Below are 8,345 nucleotides of genomic sequence, written 5' to 3'. Positions count from 1 at the left end.
ATCCATTCATCTAAAGTGTCTAGTTAATGTTCTTAACACCATTTATAACACATTTATATCACAACCCAACAACATTCATGATTCAATTCCAACTATGCCTCAAAAACGTCACTATTCATCATTCACAACCCAATTTGCTATTCTCTTATAATGACCAAGTATTTCAACTCCCGAATACCTTAAACAACATATAAATATCATGAATCTTACCTTAGATGCTTTAGGAATAAGCCTTGGTTGCTAATACTCCTCTTTGAGCAAAACCTAGTTTTTCTCCATTTGGATTTCTTGGCTTGGGTGATCTTTGATGATTTCCTTTACTCTTGCTCCACTTATTTAGTGTTGTTGATCCTCAAATATCCTTGAAAACTTGTATAATAAATGTAGAGAGAGATTCTAGAGAGAAGTAGTGAAATGATGAAAATGAAATAAACAAGTCTTGTCCTTTATATTTAATGACTTGAAAATCGTGCCGGGGGAACAAAGTGGTCGTCCATGGAGGTTTACGGTCCGTATTCCACTTTACGGACCGTCCCTCGTGGTCGTCTTTAAGCTTAAGCCGAAACGAGAAACCTTGGCAACATGCATGGTGATTTACGACCATGGTTTACGGCGTAAATCACTTCACGGTCCGTCCACCGGTCGTATTTAACCATTTCTCGGGCGGAAAGTTGAAGTTTTTCATGGCGGTTTACGACCTCCCGGTTTACGGACCGTATACCGGTTTACGGTCCGTATTTGCACTTTACGACCATTTGTGATTTCAAACCCGCAACTTTTCATTTTCCCAAGACTTTTCGTTCTTAATCGTCTCATCCATTTTCATGCATTACTAGCTCATTTACTTACATTTCCCATGAAACATTATACACTCGCACTCCTCGCACTCATCACTAGTTCGTCCGCTTGCGTACCAACGGGAAATTTTCCGAGGTGTAACATTAATACTCCATACCAATAAAAATGAATACGCAACTTATGCATTCTAGAAAAAAAAAATTATAACCTTGTCCTTAACTTCCCGCCATTAACTCGGAATATTCAAATGTACAAAATGCGAGGTGTAACAGAAATATTATGGTTAATGTTGGTATTGTTGGAATTGTTGTTGGTTGTTGAATTGAGAATTCGGGCTAGGCATATAAACAGGGGAGATCTTTAGATTTTCGCGTAATATAGAATAGTTTCATTTGAAACTTGGTACAAGTGTGCGATGAAGAGGCTAATGTTAATGTAAATCCTCTTAAATGTAGACTTGCACGCTCGGGCAAATAAGCGTAGCTAATAGGAGGCGGAACAGGTATGTGAAGCTTACCCTTTCTTTTTTTTGGCATGTCTTAGTGTAAGTAAGCTATGATACGATCCTCAAGGTAACTCTACTCTTATGATCCGAGCATGTTTACGATCCTTATCCACCTCTTAGTGTTAGCATTCTTAATCTGGTAGAACTATGGTCTTTATGTCTTTGTATGATTTAATTCAAATGTGGTATAAAGAGTTTTGCTCCAAAAAGGATTTTTATGTTAAAAATGTCCGTAACTTTCATAGACGAAACCGGATTGCTTTGATATGCTCGCAAATGATTCTATAACGTGTAATGACGTTAACTTTCATGGGCGGGCTTGGATTGGTTTGATGCATATCCGTGGTCCCCGAGATTTTCCTTTGTATAGTCCTAAGGACTTTTTTTTTAAAAGAACTTAATATGATTTCCGTTTTAACTCTCGAGCGCTGACTACTTACTTATCCATTGAGTCTGTAATGATGATGTGTGTGCACATGATTTCTCACTACTCTGCTCGTGCAAGCCTCAATATGTCTTTCACCGAGTCCCGGGCCGGGTATGTATTCGTGCACAGTTTCACTGCATTGTTCACCGAGTCCCTCATTAGAGGGCCGGGTACGGTTTATATATGATGATGTAATGATGGCGCCAGCCCACAGGATGGACCGAATATGATGTACACATGATGGAGACAGATCTCCTCCACCGAGTCCCGAAAGGGCCGGGTACGTTATTCACCGAGTCCCTCACTAGAAGGTCGGGTACGGTATATATATATATATATATATGATGACATGATGATATGATGACATGATGATATGATGATCTTATTTACCGAGTCCCTCACTGGAGGGCCGGGACACGTTATATATGCATATGTACAAGATGATTATTCACTTATGTTTCTAAGTTCCATAATGAATTGGATATGATATTGACATGCATGATTTATGTTTCAAAGGCAAGCCGTATGATTTTCTGGTTATTGTACTAGTTTTCGACACTCCTTATTTCAGTATGATCCTGTTTACCGTATTCCATGCTTTACATGCTCAGTACATAGTCCGTACTGACCCCCTTTCTTCGGGGGCTGCGTTTCATGCCACGCAGGTGTATACAGATAAGTAGAGGACATTAGTAGAAGATGTTCTAGCTGGATTGGCGAGCTCCATTTCCTTCCGGAGTGCTGCCGAGTCAGAGTATCTATATTATGGTATCTTGAGTTGTGTTAGAGACTTTGCAGACAGAGTCACGTATATAACATGTCAGACTTGTAAGCGGCTCTGTAAGCCGATGTATCGTTATGCATTATGTTACAGATTTCATATGTATACAGATTTTTCTTGGTTTGGGAAAGACGAAAGGCATGTTTTTTTAAAGCTTACATTATGCGTTCATTTCATGATTTAAGGGCTCAGTATGATTTCGAGTATCACGAGAGTCAGCGGGTTCGCTCGGCCCTAAGTAAGGGTCGGGTGCCCATCATGCCCTATCGAAAGTTGGGGTGTGACAATTTACATGCTCAGTACATATTTCGTACTGACCCCCTTTCTTTGGGGGCTGCGTTTCACGCCCGCAGGTACAAACGATCGTTTTGGTGATCCGCAAGCCTAGGATATTTGTTCTGCTATCTTGGAGCGCTCCCTCGTTCCGGAGCCTATATTTTGGTACAGACACTTTCGTTGTATATATGTACATATGTCTATTCAGGGGTACGGCGGGGCCCTGTCCCATCATATGATACGATCGTTACTCTTAGAGGTCTGTAGACATAAGTGTGGGTTGTGAATAGTTACCGTTCGCTTATGTACCGTGTGATTTATGTTTTGGGCGGTCCCATTCGCCGTGGCGGCTTGCATATATATATATATATATATATATATATATATATATATATATATATATATATATATATATATATATATATTTCGGGATGATGTGTTTTATGACAGCCTTACTGGCTTCTGTACGGTATATATGTTTATATGTGACGAATTTGAGACGCCGTCTAACCTTTGAATATGTATAAGTTATTTGTATGCTAATTATGGTTAATAGGTGAGTATGAGTGTCCAGCTCGGGCACTAGTCACGGCCTACGGGGTTGGGTCGTAACAAAAGTGGTATCAGAGCAGTTCGTCCTAGGGATTGTCTACAGACCGTGTCCCGCAGTCTTGTTTAGGGGTGTGAAGCCGGCCACGCTTATAAATAGGAGGCTGCGGGGCATTTAGAAATCAGTGACCCTTCTTCTGTCTTAGATCGTGCGATAGAGCCAGAGTCTAGGAAAGATCGCTTCTGACACCTTCACCTGCAGGTAAGTACAGGCTGACGAGAGATGAAGAGATCAACTTCAGATAGTGGGGGTGCTAAGAAAGCCCCTAGAGTATCTCCAGGACCCCAGGCTCCGGGACGCAGCAGGAGGAGCCTCAGTTATTCTATCGAGACTGATCCCTCAGAGGACCCCGCGACGATTCCTCCGGAGTTCTTGACTCCCAGGGAGGAGGACCACCCAGAGGGCGGCTAACGACACGGATCCGTCGAGTATTCGTCGGGGACACCGGAGGAGGAGATTCCCGAGACCGCACCTGCTGCTCCTATGGTGGAGCCCTACGTCCGACCAGCCTCTCCGGTGAGTGTTACAGATTATTCCAGCCCCCTATCCTAGCCGTCGGTAAACCAGGAATTGCCCGGTTATCTATATCCCTTGGGCTCAGATGAGGGAGACGACGAAGGCCAGACGAGCAGGTGGCGGGAGGATGACGATGAGGAGTACACTTCATCTTGTAGTCCACCAAATCAGACTAGAGATCGATCGGCTACAGGTATATGAGTCCTTATTGGAATTTTCTATGTATGTGTGTTCTTTGTGTGATTGTTACTTAATAGCGGCGAGCAGAAATCCCAAAGCCGATAACCAAGTATTTATAAGAAACGGCCATCAGGTGTGTTCACCACTATTGGGAATCTGGAAGTCTAGGACAGAAAGTAGTCATATCCATAGGTGAAAAGTGAATATTGAGGATTGGAAAAAAAAGGCCAAAATAGTAATTGTGGAGTCAGAAGAGTAAGAGACCCTTTCTAATTTGGAGGGAGATGTGTTAAGCGAACGTTTTGGAATCTGTTAAGACTTCAACTTACTCCATATTATGTGTTATATCCCGTATTTTGTACATTGGGACAACCCGGATTAACTATGATAAGTTAGGGACAAAACCATTCCGGGATATGAGGTCGAGACTTTTGACCTTCGATTTTGTTTTGGGACTTAAGTTGTTCATGAATTTGTTGGCATGGAACATTTAGGAAAATTTGGGACCAAAAGTGGTATAATTGAAAGTTGCAAATCATGAAAAATTGTGGCCCTTGGCCGTGTGGTGTTTGGGATGGTCCCACACATTTTGTGGCCAATTTTAATTGGCCCAACACATGTGTGGGCCATGGGACACATGTACAAGTCTTATATTAGCACAAAAGATGACTTCTAAGTCATTCATTTTCATCCAACACTTAGAAAAAAAAAAACAAGAAGTTGAAGAGCAAGAAGGAGGCTCTCGGCCAAGAGGGGGAAAATTGAAGTTCAAATTTAGCCATTCCAAAAATATTTCCTTAGTGCAAATCCACTAATTGGAGGTCCCTAAGTAACGTGAAAGTGTTGTTGGAGCGATCAAACCGCTAGTTTTCATCCTAGCTAACCCTAGCTAGTTGTGAAGTTGAAGGAAGAAAGGTAAGATTTAATCATGTTTTATGTGTTATGAATGGTGTATGCATGTTGTAGTATGTTAAAATGGATGAAAATCATGAAATATGGCATGTTGGAGTTGAGCCGTGTATGGTGTGTGTGGTCGTGTAGGTGTGTGTGTTGTGTTGAGATGATGAATTGATTCTATGTAGCATGTTTAGTTGTGTAGTGTGAAGAAAAGAATGAGAATCATCAATATATATATATGTGTAGTGTGGCCGAATATAGGTCATATTATATGACAAGAATGGATTAATTCTACTTGGAATTTTGAATGTTGTCGTTATGAATTCTATGTTGAAAATGAGAGTTTAATGACTCAAGACTGATGTTGTAATTGTATGGGCTGATTTGGAGGTTTATTGTGCATTTAATGTAATTTGTATATTTATGAGAATGACATTGTTAGAATGTGGATTGTTGGTGCAAATCATGATTTGGAAGTGAGGGATGTGTTCTCGGGTTTGGGGGTTGTGTCACGACCCAACCCCGTAGGCCGTGACTAGTGCCCGATCTGGGCACCCAAACGCATTTATCAAACGCTATCTCAAAATTATATCAAACACATCCAAGTATCCAACGAGAGGGCGACAAGGCTATGTTCCAAATTTGGATAATTTCCAGAAAAAAATTTCGGCAGAGTTTCCTTTATTTTACGGACTAACCAGAATAACCCTGCACGCAGAAAATACCAACAAAGGCCACACAAGGCCAACAACACAACATATATACATATGCGGACCGGCCGCCGCGGCGAATGGGATCGCCCAAACACAACATATACACACGCATCTGTACAGAGTGACCCTAACCCACAAACATGTCCACAGACCTCTAAACAGAATAACGGAATCATATGACGGGACAGGGCCCCGTCGTACCCCTGAATAATAATATACATATGCATCAGAAGAAAATGTATACCAAAATATATGAGTTCCGGAAGAAGGAGCACTCCTAGAAAGCAGAATAGATGGCCTAGGCAGGTGGATCCTCAAACTGGGCGTCAGTACCTGCGGGCATGAAACGCGACCCCAAGAAAAGGGGTCGGTACGAAATAGGTACCGAGTATGTAAAGCGAGATTACGAAACATAATAACAAATCACGGAAAAATAAATATGATTTACAAAATATCAAAATATTTGTCAAAAATTAAAATCATGCAAAGGCTCTTAGAACGATGGTCGCCCGCTTTGTCGATGGCGCCATACCACAAAGATCACACCAGAAAGTTTCATATCTCCGTAACCCGACATATCCCCGTAACACATCATAGCCAACCATAACACCATACACAGCATAACACCACAAATAAACGGGACCCGGCTCTCTAGCGAGGAGCTCGGCGAACCGTAACACAGCATCACACCGGAATGTATCACAACGCGCACGAAATATAACCGGCCCGGGATCCGGTGAACGAGGCAACAACCATAAGCACGAGCGGAGTCATGAGTAACCATATGCATCAAAATCATAATCAACACTCATTAAGTAAGTAAGAAATCCATATGTGGAAGTCATAGTGAAGATAATATTAAATTTTCCGAAAATCCATAAAGGTAGCATAGAAAGACCGCAGGCCCCACGGACGGGTGCCGACCCCCATCCGAGCCCGACTACGAGGGTTAGGGGAGAGTTATGCCTTATGAGCTTACATATTATGTTTTGGGGCGTTCCGAGCTCGTATGCAAAAGTTACGGACGTTTGAAGTTCGGGACCTCTTTGTAGTCAAAATTTTCATAAGTCTTTTGAAAACTCATTTATTTGAAAGCTTAAGAACCTTACATTGAACACATTAAAGAGTAAATCTTTAGGATCGAACAAGTACATATCTAAGCTCGGATTTAAGAATGGAATAGCCCCGAGACGCGGGTCATAGCCTAATAGCACTAGGACATGCCAAAGGAAAGAAAGCGACGCCTTACATACCTCTTCCGATCGCAAGACAAATCAAGCCTCAACCCTCGGCAACTCCAAGATCTACATAACGCAAAGTATACTAACATTAGCCATACATATCTAGGCATTCAATTCCAAATGAACATTAGATTCTACAGAAATTTCGGCGGCACTTCCCCTATAAATACACCAACCCCGAGATTTCAACTCGGCCAATTTCAACAACAACCAAACCAACAATCAATTACAACATCAATAATCAATTCAAGGTTCATCCCAACAAATCATACAATTTTCCAACCAACCTAAATAATATCCCAACTTACCCGAAATTGTCTCCAAACCCGAGAACGACACTAAATACATTCTTTCCTTCCAAATTCATGAATTACACTACTAATCCACACATTATCAAGGCAATATTCATAAATGCAAAAATTACATAAAATCCACATAATTTCCCAAGTCATCCTATAACCAACATAACATTATTCTAAGTCATCAAACTCGCATTTTTCCTTATAAAATCCATAACGACGATAACGAAAATGCTAACGACCATTCGTTCACTCACAATTGCACTATAGGGGGCCATTCGGCCAACACCCTTTCAACATATAGAGATGATTTTCATTCTTTTCTTCACACTACAACATTCAAAACATGCTAATTAACATTAATACATGACTTATACTCCAACACACATGCACACGGCCAAACCTACTATGCACGGCCCAACTTCAACATCATTCCTATCATGAATTTCTTCCTTTTTAGCATACAACAACACATATAACCCATCTATAACACAAGAAAACAAGATTAAACTCACCTTTCTTCTTCACTCCTTAACTTGACCCAAGTTGGTCGTTAGAGCAAACGAGCGAACTATTGTCCGAAACAACAACGCCACGTTACATAGCACCCTTGAATTAGCAACTTTACTTGAAGAATTTATTTTTTTGATGGCTATAATTTGGTCTTGAAAATCATGGACATGGCCGAAACCCTCTTGTTCTTTGTCTCCAAGGTTTGTTTCTTGATTTCTCTAGAATTTGTCTAAGTATAGAAGATGACTAAGTCATCTTTTATGGTTCCACAACATAAGTCCATGTGGCCATGGCCCACCTCCAAGTGGCCGGCCACCTTGCCCCTATTTTTTTTTTTTTTTTGAATTTTCAAACTTTCCCAAAATAGCATACTTACTAAAAATGGAAAATTCCTCCAAGTGTTGGCTTAACATTTTCAAGACATTAAAATCATACACAATTTAAGCCTTTAAAACAAACGAAAGTCTCTCGGGATAGCCTTGTCCCTAACTTCTCATAATTCACTCAAGTTGTCCCGTTACTCAAAATACGGGATATAACATCCTCCCCCCCTTTAAAACATTCGTCCCCGAATGTTAAATTAATCTTA

General features: G+C 41.0%; 1 long non-coding RNA gene across 1 annotated transcript; it reads right to left on the bottom strand.

Moving 5' to 3' along the window:
- Nucleotides 1–5,905: 5,905 nt before the first annotated feature.
- LOC132042817 (uncharacterized) lies at nt 5,906–7,884 on the bottom strand. Its single transcript, XR_009411588.1, has 3 exons — nt 7,759–7,884; nt 6,957–7,007; nt 5,906–6,036 (listed from the first exon to the last, which is right to left on the bottom strand). It is a non-coding gene; the product is annotated as an uncharacterized LOC132042817 (long non-coding RNA).
- Between the last annotated feature and the right edge of the window lie 461 nt (nt 7,885–8,345).

The sequence above is a fragment of the Lycium ferocissimum genome, unplaced genomic scaffold (genome assembly GCF_029784015.1).
Source record: "Lycium ferocissimum isolate CSIRO_LF1 unplaced genomic scaffold, AGI_CSIRO_Lferr_CH_V1 ctg18146, whole genome shotgun sequence".
In the NCBI taxonomy this organism is placed as follows: domain Eukaryota; kingdom Viridiplantae; phylum Streptophyta; class Magnoliopsida; order Solanales; family Solanaceae; genus Lycium; species Lycium ferocissimum.
This window is presented reverse-complemented; position numbering and strand designations above follow the sequence as displayed.